Source organism: Erinaceus europaeus, chromosome X (assembly GCF_950295315.1).
Source record: "Erinaceus europaeus chromosome X, mEriEur2.1, whole genome shotgun sequence".
In the NCBI taxonomy this organism is placed as follows: Eukaryota; Metazoa; Chordata; class Mammalia; order Eulipotyphla; family Erinaceidae; genus Erinaceus; species Erinaceus europaeus.
In genome coordinates, this window is record NC_080185.1 from 5,453,975 (window position 1) to 5,470,986 (window position 17,012).

Sequence of the window (17,012 nt, forward strand, 5' to 3'; positions counted from 1 at the left end):
ACTGGGCTCAGGAGGCTCAGAGTCTGAAGCCACTCTGCACCCCGATGCTGTGTGGGGTGCCCGTACCCTCAGAGGCTAGAACCCCATCAGCTCTGTGGATGGTGAGGGGGGTGTCACAGGGTGGGGAGAGGCCTACATCAGATCCCACAAAGGCAGAACACCAGCTGGGCAAGGTCTGCCTGGGAAACACCACAGGTGAAGGCAGAGAAGGGCTGAAGTCCTTGACCCCCCACCTCCCTTCAGCCTGGTCTGCTTAGGACCTCCAAGTGGGGCCCATCCCATCAGGACAGTGACAGCTCCTCGGCCATCGACTTCTGTCCCTGAGCATTCCAGGCAAGGTAGAGCAAAGGAACAGCAAATCTAATAAGGCCAGAAGCTGGGGGAGCGCGCCTGGATCAATCCTTCGTGTGTTTTTAATTAAGTTATAGCTTTGTGATTAAATAGTGTGAATTTCATTACTGTGACCATTTATCACAGAGCAGACCCGCAGAGCCTTTCCAAAGTGTAGGAAGAAGGCATTTTATTCCCAGTGCCGCCAAGGGCCCTGTGTCTCCACTGACCCAGCAGGGAGAATCATCAGATGGTGTGACATCACTGAGGGTGGGGCCCTTACTACTGGGCTATAGGCTAAGGCAGGTGAGTAGGAAACCCGTTATGCTTGAAATGCGGCCCTGAACCCCCACCAGCCAGGCAGCTCCATGAACAAGGGGCCACTGAGCCAGGCACCCTGTGATGTTGTCAGCTATTGGGGCCCCCTGCCTTGAATCTTGGGTTGGGTCACACTTCATATGGCTACACAGATGACTGAGTGGGGAGGAAGGAAACATTATCCTGGGGAGAGCGTCACAGTTGCCAGGCCAGCTCAGGCGACTGTGACTCTGCTGGCTTCTAGCAGCTTCTGTGTGGGCATATGTTCTTGATGAGGTTCAAGATCATTTCCTTCAATACAGAAAAGTGCTCCTATGATGCATTACACGGGCTCATTCACCATGGGAACACAGCACCCAGCCCAGGAAGGGGAACCCATGTGATCCCCAGCAGCCCCCACAGTGTTCCTCCCCTCAGGGCACTGCCACCTGATCTGGATACTTAAATAAACAGAAGCACACTGAACTTGCTTTTTCTGTGTCTGGTTGCTTTTTCCTAGCATTAAGTCTGGGATATTCATACCTGACTAGGACCTCCTTTCTTTCCTTTCTTCCTTTCTTTCACTCTTTCATTCAGGTTTTTTTCTTTCCAGTGTAAGCAATCTTTGTTGTTATTATTATTGTTGCTTTAATAATGATTGACAAGATTGTAGGATAAGCGGGAGTACAATTCCATAGAATTCCCACCACCAGAGTTCTGTATCCCATCCTCTCCACTGGAAGGTTCCTTATTCTTTATCCTTCTGGGAGTATGGACCAAAGATCTTTATGGGGTGCAGAAGGTGGGAGGTCTGGCTTCTGTAATTGCTTCTCTGATGCACATAGACATTGACAGGTCGATCCATACTCCCAGCCTGTTTCTATCTTTCCCTAGTGGGGTAGGGCTTTGGGGAAGTAGGGTCTAGGACACATTAGTGTGGTCGTCTGCCCAGAGAAGTCAGTTTGGCATCATGGTAGCAGTTGCAACATGGTGGCTTCTTTGCCTGATGTATCATTTTTGGCATCATTTGCTTCCAGGACAGTTCTCCAAGTGATCCTCTCATTCTCAGGATCACTTCAGTTTTCCCAATTGACAACTGTGGGTCTTTATTGCTGTTGCCCCTCAGGGGCTGGAACAGTAGCAGGGAAGCCCTATACTGACATTGAATGAGCAGAGAACTGGCTGGCTGACACAGGAGAAAATCTAGACTCCTGGTGGTCCAGAGGTATGACCATTTAGCAGGACTCTTTTCACATCATTCTCCTGATAAATTAGGAAAAGGGTGGTCTGGGAGGTGGCACTGTGGATGGGGCACTGGGCTCTCAATCATGAGGAAAAAGGGTGAATAATTCCCTCAGAAATCAGGATTTATTCAGAAACACAGGGCCACGTAGCACTGCTCTATTTTTTGATCCATTCTGTTCCTGGTGTGTTTTTGGCTTCTTTCCACTTTGGACAGGACCAGCAAAGCCGAGGGCGCCATTTCTGTCGTGGCTTCTGCACTGCTGGTGGTGGAGCAGTGCAGTGACTCATGTATGCCCAGCTGCTTTAGATGCTACCACACTGATTTCTAAGGTGGCTGTGCAGTTCACACCCTCTCTGTAGGGATAAGTGCAGGGAATGTTAATCTCTATTTTTCTGATGACCCCTGAGGTTGACCAGCCTCTGGCCATATGCTTACACTCTTCTGTGAAATGTTTATTCAGGCCTTTTGCCAACTTTCTTATTGGAATGCCTTTTTTATGATTGCTTTGCACAAATTCTGTATCTATTCTAGAAAGTTCTCTGGGTTATGCATTCTCAATATACAGCTTAAACAACTATCTATAACATATAAACAATTCTTGTGAATCAGTTAGAAAAAAAGATGTTTCTACAGAAAATATTGCCAAAAGGCCTGAGTATGTATACACAGCAAATGTTTTCTCCACTCTTTCAGGATGGTCATTTTCCATTTTTAATGTTTTCTTAATGAACAGGAGTACATTTTAACGTGGTCCAATTTCTACTTTATTTTTATCACCAGTGTTGTTGCTAGTCCTCAGCATCTTCATTATGAATCTATCAGTCCCAGTAGACATTTTTTCCTTGTCCTCCATTTTTCTTCTTTTTATTTGATTGAACAGAGAAAAAATAAGGAGGCCAGGTGGTGGTGCACCTGGTTGAGTGCACATGTTACAATGCTCAGGGACCTGGGTTCAAGCCCCCAACCCCCACATGTAGGAGGAAAGCTTCACAAGTGGTGAAGCAGAGCTGCAGGTGTCTCTGTCTCTTGCCCTCTCCATATTCCCCTTCCTCTCTATTTCTGTCTGTCTCTGTACAAATAAAAATAATCATAAAGAAAAAAAAAGAAAATTGAGAGGAGGGAAATAGTGGGAAAGAGAGGCACCTGCAGACCTGCTTCACTGCTCTTGAAGCTTCCTCCCCGCAGATGAGGAGCAGAAGCTGGAATCCAGGCCCTTGAGTGCAGCAATGGGCCCACTCTATCGGGTGTGCCGCCGCCTGGCCCCCGTCCAACATATTTGTAAATGATTAGTGCATTTAATATCCCATTTAAGTTAGCTTTGCCTGCTTAAGACCATGAAGGTATTCTATGTTTCTGGGGTTTTCTTTAAATTTTATTTATTTATTTATTTATTTATTTCCTTTTGTTGCCCTTGTTGTTTTATTGTTGTAGTTATTATTGTTGTTGGATAGGACAGAGAGAAATGGAGAGAGGAGGGAAAGACAGAGAGGGGGAGAGAAAGACAGACACCTGCAGACCTGCTTCACCGCCTGTGAAGCAACTCCCCTGCAGGTGGGGAGCCGGGGGCTCAAACCAGGATCCTTCTGCTGGTCCCTGCTCTTTACGTCACGTGTGCTTAACCTGCTGCGCTACTGCCCAGCTCCCTATGTTTCTGGGTTTTTTTCCCCTTTCTTTTACTCATTTTCTTTCTTTCTTTTTACCTTTTACATTTCAACTAACATTGGTTTGGGTCTATGGTGTGAGATGGGACTCACAACACATTTTTTGCACAAGACATTCAGTTGGCCTAGAGTAAGCTATTGGAGTTATCTTTTCATAATTAGGTAGCAATTTGTGTGAGGGTCTCTTTTAAGAGTCTTTATTCTAGAGCATTTCAAAGTGACTTCTGAGTGTACTTGCTCCAGTAAAGTATCACATAGCCTGAGTTTAGTCCTTCTTGATAGCTATTGCTACTGAAACCATTTAGTCTACTTGAGCTGTTACTGCAGTTGCATCAAATGTGTGGGTAAACATGGAGAAATTTGATAGATTTAGAACAGTCTTCTAGCCCATAAATATTGACATAGCCATTATATCAATGAGATCTTAATTCTCTCAATAATGCCTTTATACTGTCAGGGTGGAAAGTCCTGTGCATCTGCCATTGGACTTATTGCTAGGTAAGTATTTTAGACTACTGACATCATTATAAATGTATTCTGCAATGCCGTACTCTATTTGCTATTGTTATAACAGTGCAAACCTATTCTTATAGATGCAGACTTTGTAACCTACTACTTAAAGGAATATAAATTTAAGGGGCCAGGTGGAGGGAGCACTTGGTTGAATGCACAGGTTCAAGCCTCCCTCCCCACCTTCGGAGGGGAAGTTTCATGAGTGGTGAAGTAGGCCTGCAGGTGTCTCTCTTTCTCCCTCGCTGTCTCTCTCTCTCCTCTCAATTTCTTTCTGTCCTATAAAATATGATGAAACAAAATAAAACGAAGAAAAATGGCTACTGGGAGTGGTGGATTCATCATACAGGCACTTAACCTAGTAGCACAAAAACGTTTAAATTTGTCTGCAGATTCTATAAGATTCCTGTTACACGCAGTTGCATAATTTGTGAAGAATCGATATGTTTATTCTTTTCTGATCTTTATCCTGCCCTCCAGTCTTGCTAACAGAATTGAACCAGAGTGTGGAACAGAAGTGGTGACTAGGGGGATATGTTCTCTTTCCCAGTCTAGGGGTGAAAATGTCAGCCTTGTTACTGGAGGTTGTGATGGTTGCTGTAGTCTTCTGTTCTTTCTCTTTATCAGATGAGAAAAGTTCCTTTCTAGCTCTAATTGGCTTTGAGATTTCTGCTTGCTTGCTTGTTTTATCATGGGTGGTCCTGGAGCAGAGTCAAACATATTTCTGCATCAATTTTAATAATTGTATATTTTTCTCCTTTCTGCTGCTGATATGACTCATCACACAGATCAACTTTCTACTGTTAAACTGCCCTCACATGCCTGTATTAAATCTCAACTGGTCGGTATATTACATTGTGCTTTTCTAGAAGCAGACTCTAGACTAAGAATTAAGGGACAGGTATATTTGTAAGGTGACTCCCAAAAACTTAAGTACGATTATGAATGTGCAGTCTTTTTTCTTTTCTCTCTCCCTCTCTCTCTCTCTCTCTCTCTCTCTCTCTCCACACACACACACACACACACACACACACACACACACACACAAATTGTTGTATATATGGACTTTTAATGGGGCTATACCTCCATGTGTAGCTATTTTGTTAAAAATCTGAGACAATGTTCAGGAGAGAAATTGGTGTACAGTGTTATATCTCTTGTTATATCTTTGTCAGGTTTTATACTCGAGTTTATAGTGATCTCACGAACAACAGGAAGAATGCCCCCTTTCTTTTTACAGTTTTTATTTAATTTAAATTATTTTAATGAGAAGGGTACTAAGAGAAACACACAGAAAGACCAGAGCCTTACTCAGCTCTGGCTTATGGTAGTACTGGTTATTGAACCTGGGACTTCAGAATCTCAGGTAGGAAAGTTTTGCAGAACCATTATGCTGTCTCCCCAACCTGCTTATTATTTTTAAAATTAATTTTTAATTTTAATTAATTAAATTGTGTGATTTTAATTAATTGTGAAAGTGAAATAATGAGACAAGTAGATAGGTAGATAGATAGATAGATAGATAGATAGATAGATAGATAGATAGATAGACAGATAGATAGATAGGCAGAGAATTAGAGCACTTCTCAGAATACTATTCAGCTCTGGCACAAGATAGTACCAGGGATTGAACTTGTATCCTTTGGGACTGCAGGCATGCAAAAGCTGGCACTCTAACCAGCTGAGCTGCTTCTTTGGTCCTAATTTATGTCCCACTGCCTGCTTGTGTCCCACCCTCCTTCCCCCCTCTTTCTTCCCCCTTCCTTCCTCCCTCCCTCCCTCCTCTCCTCCCTCCTTCCTTTCCTTCCTTCCTTCCTTCTTTCCTTCCTTCCTTCCTTCCTTCCTTCCTTCCTTCCTTCCTCCCTCCCTCCCTTCCTCCCTTCCTTCCTTCCTTCCTCCCTCCCTCTCTCCCTCCCTCCCTTCCTTCCTTCCTTCCTTCCTTCCTCCCTTCTTTCCTTCCTTCCTTCCTTCCTTCCTTCCTTCCTCCCTTCTTTCCTTCCTTCCTTCCTTCCTTCCTTCCTTCCTTCCTTCCTTCCTCCCTCCCTTCCTCCCTTCCTTCCTTCCTTCCTTCCTTCCTCCCTCCCTCTCTCCCTCCCTCCCTCCCTTCCTCCCTTCCTCCCTTCCTTCCTTCCTTCCTTCCTTCCTTCCTTCCTTCCTTCCTTCCTTCCTTCCTTTCTTCCTTCTCTTTGAAAAAGCTTATGTAATGTCAGTGTGCTTTCTTCATAAAGTGTTGGGAAGCATTCACAAGTGAATCTGTGTGGGTCTGGGGAGGGGTTTGGGGGAGGAGATGTTTTCAATTAACATTCAATTTCTTTAGTAGATATTGTACTACTCAAATTTTCTGCTTCTTCTGTCAGCTTTGGAAGTTAGGTCTATTTGGATCTTTTTCATACAAGAAAAAGAGATCTTGAGGCCTGAGAGAGTACCTCCCTCCTGCATTTGTCACCTGAGGGAAGTGAACTTTTGAGGGGTATTGCTGAGGGTTGATTCTGAGGGAATGGTTTGGTCAAGTTGCAGTGTGGAAAAATCTGGAGGGAAATGACTGAAGTTTGGTTGTGCTCTCAGTCACCCTCTGTGAATAGGCTGATGGGAAGTGACTGCGAGCACTCACAACTGTGCCTCAAAGCACATCTGGACAATTAGTGCGGCTCAGAGGGAACTGGATGCACAAAGCAGTTGTGACAAATGTACTGAAATGATGATTCTTGATTCACAGTTACTGGTGTATGGTAAGGGGAGGAGGGTTCCCATGCCTGCCCCCTTCTCTGGGGTGTACCCACCCCTGCCAGTCCTCCCTGGGATGCTGAGTACTCCCTGCCCCACTGCCAAGCCTGGAATGTTGGAAACTAAGTCTGTTGCCAAAGTAATATCCAGCAGTTCCCTTCACAGCCTGCAACTGGGCCAGGGAGCCACAGCTAGCCATTACAGCTGGATTTCTGTTACTAATAGGTGTCATCGCTGTGGCCTCCAAGTCTTGGTCCATTCCCCACTCAGCTTTTTGGGGACAATTCCTGGACAACGTGGCCATCAGTTTTGCAGCTGTGCCTGTGCAGTGTGTGTAGTCAGGTCAGGCCACAGGTTCTGTTCAGGTGACATGGGTGTGACAAACAGACCCAGGGAACCTGGAGTGGGCACTTGCTAGCTTTTTCCCATGGGGTTGGGGGGGACTCCACAGCATGTAAACTGCAAGCATAACGGCTTTGAGGGGTGCTTTCCTGTGCATGCAGACTGCAAACAGGGGGTCCACAGCAAGAGACAGAGAGAGAGAGAGAGAGAGAGAGAGAGAGAGAGCCCTGTACCCCTGTACAGGAACAATTCAACAATTCAGAGGCAGGACGAAGAGAAGCAAAATCTGTGGCCAGGGCCCTGAGTGGTGCCTCACCCAGTAGAGCACACATACTACCAGGCACAGAGACCCGGGTTTGAGTCCCCACTCTCTACCTGCAAGACGAATGATTCATGAGTGAAGCAGCAAGTCTGCAGGTGGGTCTGTCTCTTTCTCCTTCTCTGTCACCTCCTCCCTCTCAATTTCCCTCTGTTCTATCCAATAATAAATAAATTAATAAAAATACAATAGTTCTGCAGCCAGAGTAAGAGGCTGTGTGATATAGGGTGTCACAGCAGAATTTGGGGGCGTCTGCAGTTCTCTGCCAGTTATAATACTTCGCCTGCGTTCTGGGAGGAGCTCTCTGTAGTGGGGGTGGGACTGGATAGAATGGTTCTGCAGGGGGCTTTGGAATTCCAGATGGGGTCACCAGCATCTCACATGGTTGCAGGTTTAGTATGTCTCCCTCATTGTTGTTCCTCAAGGTGGCAGGGGGCAAACCCCCTTGGGTAGAGTGTTTGGACTTGCCAGAACTCCAAAGATTTGGCAGCCAGGAAAACCTAGCACTGTGGTTCATTTCACTTTTTCCACCAGAACAAAGCCCTGAAGCTTTTCACAAAAATACTGGCTATGTACAAGCATTCACAACACCTAGACTGGAGTCCTGCCTCTGCCCCCAACACCCCTGCGAGGCCAGGGGCCGCGTCTCACCCTCTAGGATGACACAGGTGTCCAATGAGAAGGTGCTCCACTTTCCTATGACAGCCTCAGTCAAACACTAGGGATTGCTCTTATAAGTTTTAGGAATTAAAGTAGAGAAACCATTTAAAATGGAGCCGGGGTGTGGGGGATTGGCACACCTGGTCTAGCACACACATTACTGTATGTAAGGATCCAAGTTCAAGCCCCCACTCCCCACCTATATGGGGAAGCTTAACTAGAGGTGCAATGTTGCTGGTGTCTCTCTGTCTCTCTTCCCTCTCTGTCCCCCTTCCCTCTCAACTTCTCTGTCCTACCACAGAAAATAATTATAGATACAACTACAAAAAATTCTCCAGTCCCATGGATCTGGTAAAAAAGAAAAAAAAAAGAGAAAACATTTAAACATTGATCTAATACACACTCAGGACCCCATGATATGTCAACACAAAAAGCTACTTTTCCGAAACACAAGTGACAGTTGGGAAGAGTGGCACTGTCTTCCATATTTGCACTCTTTTGCCTGGTGGAGGATGGCTAACAGAAGGCTGCTGGATTCTTGAGTCTATCTTGAGTCAGTTGCGACAGCACATATCAGGTTCTCTCTAGAAATAAATGGTGATTGTGGGCTGGTGAGGCAGCATAATGGTGATGCAAACAGATTCCCCTACCCGAGGCTCTGAGGTCCCAAGTTCAATCCCCACTACCATTAGAAGCCAGAGCTGGGCAGGGCCCTGGAAAAAAAATAAGAAAGAAAGAAAAGAAAATCTTCAGAAGTGGTGAAGTAGGTCCGCTGGTGTCTCTTTTTCTCTCTCCCTCTCTATTTCCCCCTCCTCTCTAAATTACTCCCTGTCCTGTCAAATAAAAATAGAAAGGGATGGAAACAATGGCTGCCAGGAGCAGTGGATTCACAGTTCCGGCACCAAACCTCAGCAATCACCCTGGTGACAAGAAAATAAAAAGAAATGAAATGAATAAAATAAAAAAAAATAAGTGGTGACTGTGAGAGTAAGAGGGGAGATCAGGCAAGCACAGCTTGGTGCTGCTGTCAAAAGCATTTTGATCTTGGGGACTCCTGAAAGGGTCTCAGGATCCTCAGTGGTGCTTGGGCAAGACATCATATTGTTCTTGAATGACCAGGGCTGCTGTCTCCCCCCCAAAAATCTGGAGAGAAGTGAGTCTTTTTATTTCTAGATTCCTTACCTCCACTGGAGTCACTGTAGATGAACTTGTCCATGGGGTCAGTAGCTGGTGCTAATTTCACAAAGAAAAGAGGAACATGCCAACAGTTGTTTTATGGTAGTGGAATGGACAGACGGACTCATTGGTGCATTGAAGTAAGGACTAAGTTGGACCTTTCCCAAGTAGAGACAGGTGCAGGTTGGAGGTGTCTTCCGAAGGCATGAGAAGCCATAATGGCCCTACTTGCTGTGCATTTCCACTTCCTGGGACCTAGGAGGATAGTTTCAGTTTGGGGTGGGGCAGGAGCTTCTCCTTCCTCAGTTTCCCAAGCTGAGCCAAAGTGCTTCCCTGCCTAGCAGGGGGCAGACTATGTGATTGCCCAGGCTTTGAGCAGATGGACCTCTGCCCCACCCCCAACATTGCCTGACCACCTTTTTGAGTGTCAGCCAATCCCTGCAGCCTGCTGTGGCCAAGCCCAGGGAGTCTGGTCATTGTACACATTTGGAGACTTTACTGTCCCTTTTCTGACTCCTACCAACCACCAGACAAACTGTGCCATGCCAGCTGCAGCTGACATTAGATCCTCACCCGCTCGAGTGATTGTGGCCAGCCAAGGGGCATGCATGTTTTACTGCTGTGGCTGCTGGTGGCAATGTTTGGGGGAGACTCCAGAAACAACAACGGGTGGTAGGCACAGACTGTTGTATCCAGTGCTCAGAGAACAATGAGAATATTCCTCTCTGCCATGTGCATGCCATATGCCGAAGGTTCCAGATTCATGATCCAGTTCATGTACACACAGATGCCACCAGAAATACCATGGGGAGGAGACGCCACCCACACAAGGCCTTTCCACCACCACTGTCACTCACTCGGACTGGGTATGAGGAACTAGCTGGATTGCTCACAAGTTAAACTCAAAGAAGGCCAAGGGGGTGGGGTGCCCATGAGGTAGCTGGCACTGGGCTGTATGAGACTGAACTGAGAGGACCTGAGCTAAGATCATCACAGTCTACAGGTTGCTTCAATACTCATCACTCTGGGGCAGATTTCACTAGAAAGAACCCTTAGACTCTGACCACAGAACTGAGGTTACCAGAGGAGAATGGGGCTGGAAAAGGGTCCAGTGGACTTGTGGGGAGAAACATTGAATGAGTGTCACCTGTGTTGTGGCAACACATATTTGCCTTCTCAAATATGGAACTGTACCCCTAAAAGATGTACAATATTGTAAGCCAACATAACTTAGATAAAAATAGATAAACAGAGGCAGAAAGGAGAGATTTGATAAAGAAGAGAAGATGTACAGAAAGTACATGGGTGTGATTACTGTGAACATGGAGGGAGGGATCACAAGCCATGGAAAACAAGCACCTGGGGCTGAAGAGTGGGAAGAAAGGGGCTCTACCCTCACAGCCTCCAAAGATAAACACCCTACTGACACCTGACTTAGCCAAGTGAAGGTGACTTGGAACTTGTGCTGTGCTGTGTGAAGGCATCAAGATGGTGGGGATCTGTTATAATGTGCCCAAGAAATGAAAACAGTAAACTATAAACCTGGAACAGAAGTTAGCCTTTGCACCACCCAACCAGAGGCAGAAGCCCTCCTCTGCTCTGGGAGAAGCCCCTGTATGGCCAGAGTAGATGGAGCAGGGCGCAGGAACAGGAAGCTAGCTGCTGGAAGCCACCAGCTCCAAGTCCCTTGCTGGAGGCCGTCCTGTGAGCTATCAACGGCTTCGCACAAGGGACCAGGAGTGTGGGGGCCTGTGGTCGGTCTGCGGTGCTGGGATGTAGGCCGTTGCTGAGTGGCTAAGGGTCTGCTGGTTGAAACAGGCCTTTCAGTTGTAGAATCTGTCACAGCTGCTGATTCCAACCACTTTCTGTCTCCAGGCCCCTCTGCCCCAAGGCAGGTCAGGTGGAGGGCAGTCCAGTTCAGGCAGCTCTTCCCCTTTCAGCAGAGGTGAAGCTCAGTCGACTTTTCCTCACACACAGAAAAAGAGGACAGGGGCTGGATGCTGATGCACCTGGTGAAAGCACACTTTACAGTACACAAGAACCTGGGTTCGAGCCCCTGCTCCCCACCTGCAGGGGGGAAGCTTCACAAGTGATGAAACAATTACTGCAGGTGTCTCTCTTTCCTTCTCTACCTCCACCTTCCCTCTCAGTATCGCTCTGTCCTATCAAAATAAAAGAAAACAAAGGAGAAAGGAAGGAAGGGAGAGAGGGAGGGATAGAGAAAGGAAGGAGAACCTAGGCGTCTTCCGGGGTCTACCTTCTTTTTTCCCCCTCTTTTTTATTTATTTAAGAAAGGAGACATTAGCAAAATCATAGGATGGGGGTACAACTCCACACAATTAGGGGTCTATCCTCTTATGTGCCCAAGCAGCTGTAGGCATCTTGGACTAGGCACTGGGATGTAAATATGGGCTTCTTGCATGGCAAAACCCCCTTTTTTTTTCTTTTTGGTACCACGAGTTATTGCTGGGGCTCATGCCTGCATAGTGACTCCACCCACTTAATTCCCCCGTTTATTCCTTTACTGATAGACAGAGAGAAGGAGGCAGTGAGAGACAGAGAAAGAGAGACACTTGTAACACTGATCCATTAGTCTTGAAGCTTCTTCCCTGCAGGTGGAGGCTGGAGTCTTGAACCTGGGTCTTTGTGCATAGTAGTAACTTGTGTGCTCTACACTCTACCCAGTGCACCACTAGCCACACCCCCAAAATCCATTCCGGACAATTGATGTCAATGTCCCTTTTCCAGCACGGGGGCAAAGGCCTACCTAGGGCCACCCAGCCATGCCTAGAAGTGATCTCCTACCAAGGTGAAGCTGCCATGCTGCTGCCCCACTGTGCTACACATATGGACACTCAGATTTCAAAGAGGGGATATACCTGTCATTTGCTGGTGACCAGCAAAACTGGGTCTTAGCACCTCCCCACCTACCCTCCCAACTAGCTCAGCTTTTGGTCACTGGTGCCTGCTTAGGGAGAAACCGCTTCTTCTCCTTCTTCTCCTTCTCCTTCTCCTTCTCCTTCTCCTTCTCCTTCTCCTTCTCCTTCTCCTTCTCCTCCTCCCCCTCCTCCACCTCCTCTTCCTCCTCCTTCTCCTCCTTCTCCTTCTCCTTCTTCTTCTTTTAAATTTTTATTGCCACTAGGGTTATCAATGGGACCTGGTGCTGTAACTATGAATCCTTGCTCCCAGTGGCCATTTTTCCTCTTTCTTTTCATTCTTTTTAAAATTTCTATTTTATAGGTTAGGATACATAGAAATTGAGAAGGGAGGGAGAGACAGAAATGGAGAAAGACAGACACCTGCAGACCTGCTTTACCGTTGATGAAACTTCCCAGATGCTAGTAGGGAGGGAGACTTTGAACCTGAGTCTTTGCATGTGGTAACGTGTGCACTCAGCTGGGTGTGTCACTATCTGCCCCCCCCATATGTTTTTGAGAAATTGTGCAGGGCATAGAGAAAAAGGTGTGTGTGTGTGTGTGTGTGTGTGTGTGTGTGTGTGTGTGCATGTGTGTGTGTATGTGTGTTGGTATAAGAACAGTGTCTTGGTCTTGAGGAGATCATGAATTTGGGGGATAGCAGATAGGTAGAATTTAGTGCAGATGCCTGTATTTCATACCCCAGAGAGGAGGACCTGTTGTCACAGGGTCAGTGCTCTGTGAATTTACATTATTATTATTTATTATTATTATTACCACCAGCATTATTGCTGGGCTTGGTGCCTGTACTATGAATCCACCACTCCTAGCAACTTTTTTCTTTCCTGTTTTATTTGATAAGACAGTTGAGTGGAAAGGGAGAGATAGAAAGGAAGAGAGGGGAATCGGGTAGTAGCACAGTGGGTTAAGTTCACATGCACAAAGCGCAAGGACCGGCTTAAGGATCCTGGTTCGAGCCCCTGGCTCCCCACCTGCGGGGGAGTCACTTTACAGGCGGTGAAGCAGGTCTGCAGGTGTCTATCTTTCCCCCTCTCTGTCTTCCCCTCCTCTCTCCATTTCTCTCTGCCCTAACGACAACATCAATAACTACAACAATAATAACTACAACAACAATAAAAAACAAGGGCAACAGAAGGGAAAATAAATAAAAAGAAATAAAATAAAAAAGAAAGGAAGAGAAATAGAGAGACACATGCAGACCTGTTTCACTGCTTGTGAAGCACCTCCCTGTAAGTGGGGGGCAGAGGCTTGAACCTGGGTCCCTGTACATAGTAATGTGTGTGCTCAATCAGGTAAGCCAACGCCCAGTCCCTGGAAGAGACCTTTAAAGCCCCCAGGACTGGCAGGTTAGACCACCCTGAGAACTCTGACGAGCAATAGGTCTTCCCTGAATTGACCACATTTATGACTTCTGTGCTTTTGGCATTTAGGGATCCCTGCCCCTCTGTCTTTTTTTGTATTGCTTGAAGCAAGAAAGGTGTCAGGGTCAGTGGGCCCTTGGCAGTCACCTTAGGACCAGAACAGACATCTCCTCCCAGCAGCCTGACTATGGTCCAGAGGAGGGCTGAGCAGATGTAGCGTGTGCAGGTGGCACCGTGCCACCCAGAGCCCGCTCCCAGAGTGCCTGTGCCCAGGGCGGCTGGCAGAGAATGCCAATGGCATGGTTACCAAGCCCCTCTGGAGCCCACAAGAGGAAATTAAAAGGCACGCACATGCCTGGAACAAAGAGCCCTCCTCGTGCCACTAATCATTGAGATTGGTCACGGGACTGTCCCCTCCCCCTCTGGGGACAGACATAGCCTTTCTCTCCTGTCATTTGTTACCACCTTCTTGGAAATGTGAGGGAGGGGTGCTGCCTGCACTTTTCCCGAGGGCCACCAGCCTGTCTCTGTACACACACAGACAGACACACACACATACACACACACACACACACACACACACACACACACACACACACACACACACGCCTACTTCAGGCGCTCCTGAGCTTCAGGCTCCTCAGGCTCACAGCTGCCATCTTACCTCTATGAAGTGGCCTGAAGTGGCATGTGAAGTAGTCAGGACTGGAGCCCAGGTGGCTCTAGGGCTAGGCCCTGCTGTCCCCTGCCAACTGGAGTGCTGTCCTCTGTATGGGGTGATGAGGAGCCTCTTCTGTCCTCTTAGTGAAACCTGGATAGCTGTCCCCACTTCCTACCCTCCCCTCCTCTTCCCCCAGCAGGAGCAAACAGCCACCTGGGGGGACCACACAGGCCACCAGGCTTTACCTAACACCATCCCCAGAGCCCTCCTAGACTCTGACCTACCTGTGTGTCCCCTTTGCCCTGTCCCAGGTCATCTTCCCCATAACAGGTCTAACTGGGGACCCCAGCTTGGGTCAGTGCAGGGGTGTGCCTTGATTCCATGGGACCAGGGAGCTAGAATCTGCTACTGTAGCTGCTGGTCCCCAGAAAACGCATCCACCTGGTATCTGTGAATGAGCTTACCTGCTGTTCAGTGACATTCAGAGGCAGGAGGAGGCTGCAGGCCACAGGGGGAGCAGGCAGCCACCAGGCAGGGGACATCAGGGGTCACCAAAGCAGGAAGGGGCTGCTCTCACAGCCTCGAGAGTCAGCTTACACTTGATTCTAGACTCTGGCTAGAGAACACAACACACACACACACACACACACACACACACACACACACAAAGACATACACACATGCACATGCAAATGCGCATGTCTGCAGGAATAAATACAGTTCTGTTGCAAGGCACCGAGTGAGTTTGTGGTCCTTTGTTATGGCAGCCACAGGAAACTAACACACATCCCATGGCAACTAAGCCAAAGAGAGGGAGGAGAGAGAGAAGGAGGAAAGGCACAGGGGGGAGGAGGAGGAGGAGGAGGAGGAGGAGGAGGAGGAGGAGGAGGAGGAGGAGGAGGAGGAGGAAACAAAGGAAGGATGGAGTGAGGACTAAGCAAACCCAATAGCAATTTCAGTGCATGTGTCTGTATGTGTGAGGGAGAAGGGTAGGGGAAGGAAAAGGGAGGGGGAGAGGGAGGGGGAGGGGGGAGAGAGACTGCAGCAGTATGATCTCACTGTTCTTGAGTCAACTTTTTTTATGAGATAGACAAAGAAGAGACATGGAGACACTAGAGCATTCCCTACTCTGTGGTGTTCTGAGTGGCACTGGGGCTTGAATCTGGGCCACAGGCATGGCAAGACAGTCACCTTACCTGGTGAGCTGTCTCTCTGGCCCAGCAGAGTCAAATGGTAGTGAGCACCACCCCCTGGTGGGCACTGCACTGGATGCCTGTGATCATGGTCTCATTCCAGGTTACCTTTACTCCAGCTCCTGATATGAGGAGAGTGGAGTCTGGGTAGGGGGAGATGGGCATTAGGGGGAGGAGCATCTCTGGCACCTTCTCTGGAAAGGCTGGACTGGCAGAGAATCCAGGTGGCCTCTGCAGATTCAGAGGAATAGGGATACATTCCTGAGTTGGAGGAGGTGGCCTGGATCTGTCCCTGCCTCAGAGATACCATACGACCAGCCACAGGAAGGCAGAACCCCTGGGGCATACTCTGGGGTTCAGGTGATCAGATCCTGGGGTCCTCAGATACCCCTGGCTGTTCCCTCTCCTGGATGGGTCTCTACAGGGGGGCAGAATGCTGGATCCTGCTCTGAGTCCTGTTCTCTCTTCTTCCTTAACTAATCCTACCCATCTGCTTCATGAAGATTCTTCTGCCCTTTGCTGCTGTCATGTCAGTCACACTGTGAGTCCTTTCCTGTGGAGATATTACCATTCTTGTCCCTGGTCACACTCTTGTACATAAGCCTTTCTCCTGCCAGGACTCCCATGGGAACAGAAAGTGTCACAGGGATGAGTCAGCACTCAGGCAGCCTGGATGCCAGCAGGGCATGGCTTGGGGGAGGAGGGAAGGGAATGAAAGTGTCACCTGTCACTTTTCCACCTGTGGCTAGAGCAGGCTGAGCAGCAGAGAGAAACTTTCTGGAAGCACACTCTCTCACATGTTGATGCTATCACAGGTATCTGTCACCATGGGGCTCTACCATTCAGATTGATTCGGCTTGATTTCTGCCAAAAAAACTCTCATTGACTCACAACATGGCTATACACACCCGTGATCATAGTTGCATTATTCACAATATCCAGAGGGTGAAAGCAGCCTAAATGCCCTTTGACAGATAACTGGGTAAAGAGGTTATGGGAGGGGGGCCAGGTGGTGGAGCACCTGGTTGGCTAGGTGTTCAAATGACAATGCGCAAGGACTTGGGTTCAAGCGCCTGGTCCCCATCTGCAGGGGGACAGCTTCACAAGTGGTGAAGCAGGTTTGCAGGTGTCTCTCTGTCTCTCTCCCTATCTTCCCTCCCATCTCAATTTCTCTGTCTCTATCCAATAATTTAAAAATTTAAAAAAAAGTTATGGGATACATAGTCCATAGAACACTACTCTGCAGTCAAAAATATGTCTATCCAGTAACTAATAAATTAAAAAATTAAAAAAATAAGTTATGGGATACCTATTACATGGAATGCTACTTTGCAATCTAAAATATGTTATTGTGTCTTGTGGGACAAAATGGACAAAACTGTAGATGATTATGCTTAGTGAAACAAGTAAATAGATGAAAGACTACAACTGGGTGGTTTCACTCATCTGTAAGGTCTAGAGAAATGATACACATGAACTTGAAAAAAAACAAAGGTAAAAGTAAGTAAACTGTGTGTAAAACTATGTGAAAACTCTGTTGAGGGCAGAAATACAGGAAGTACTTGCAGGGGACACAAATACTGCTGCACATGCTGG

The 17,012-nt window shown here is 47.5% G+C and overlaps 1 long non-coding RNA gene across 1 annotated transcript; it reads right to left on the minus strand.

The window, feature by feature from the left end:
- Positions 1-1,376: 1,376 nt before the first annotated feature.
- LOC132535767 (uncharacterized) lies at positions 1,377-14,853 on the minus strand. Its single transcript, XR_009547465.1, has 4 exons — positions 14,688-14,853; positions 9,272-9,520; positions 8,740-8,802; positions 1,377-2,226 (listed from the first exon to the last, which is right to left on the minus strand). It is a non-coding gene; the product is annotated as an uncharacterized LOC132535767 (long non-coding RNA).
- Between the last annotated feature and the right edge of the window lie 2,159 nt (positions 14,854-17,012).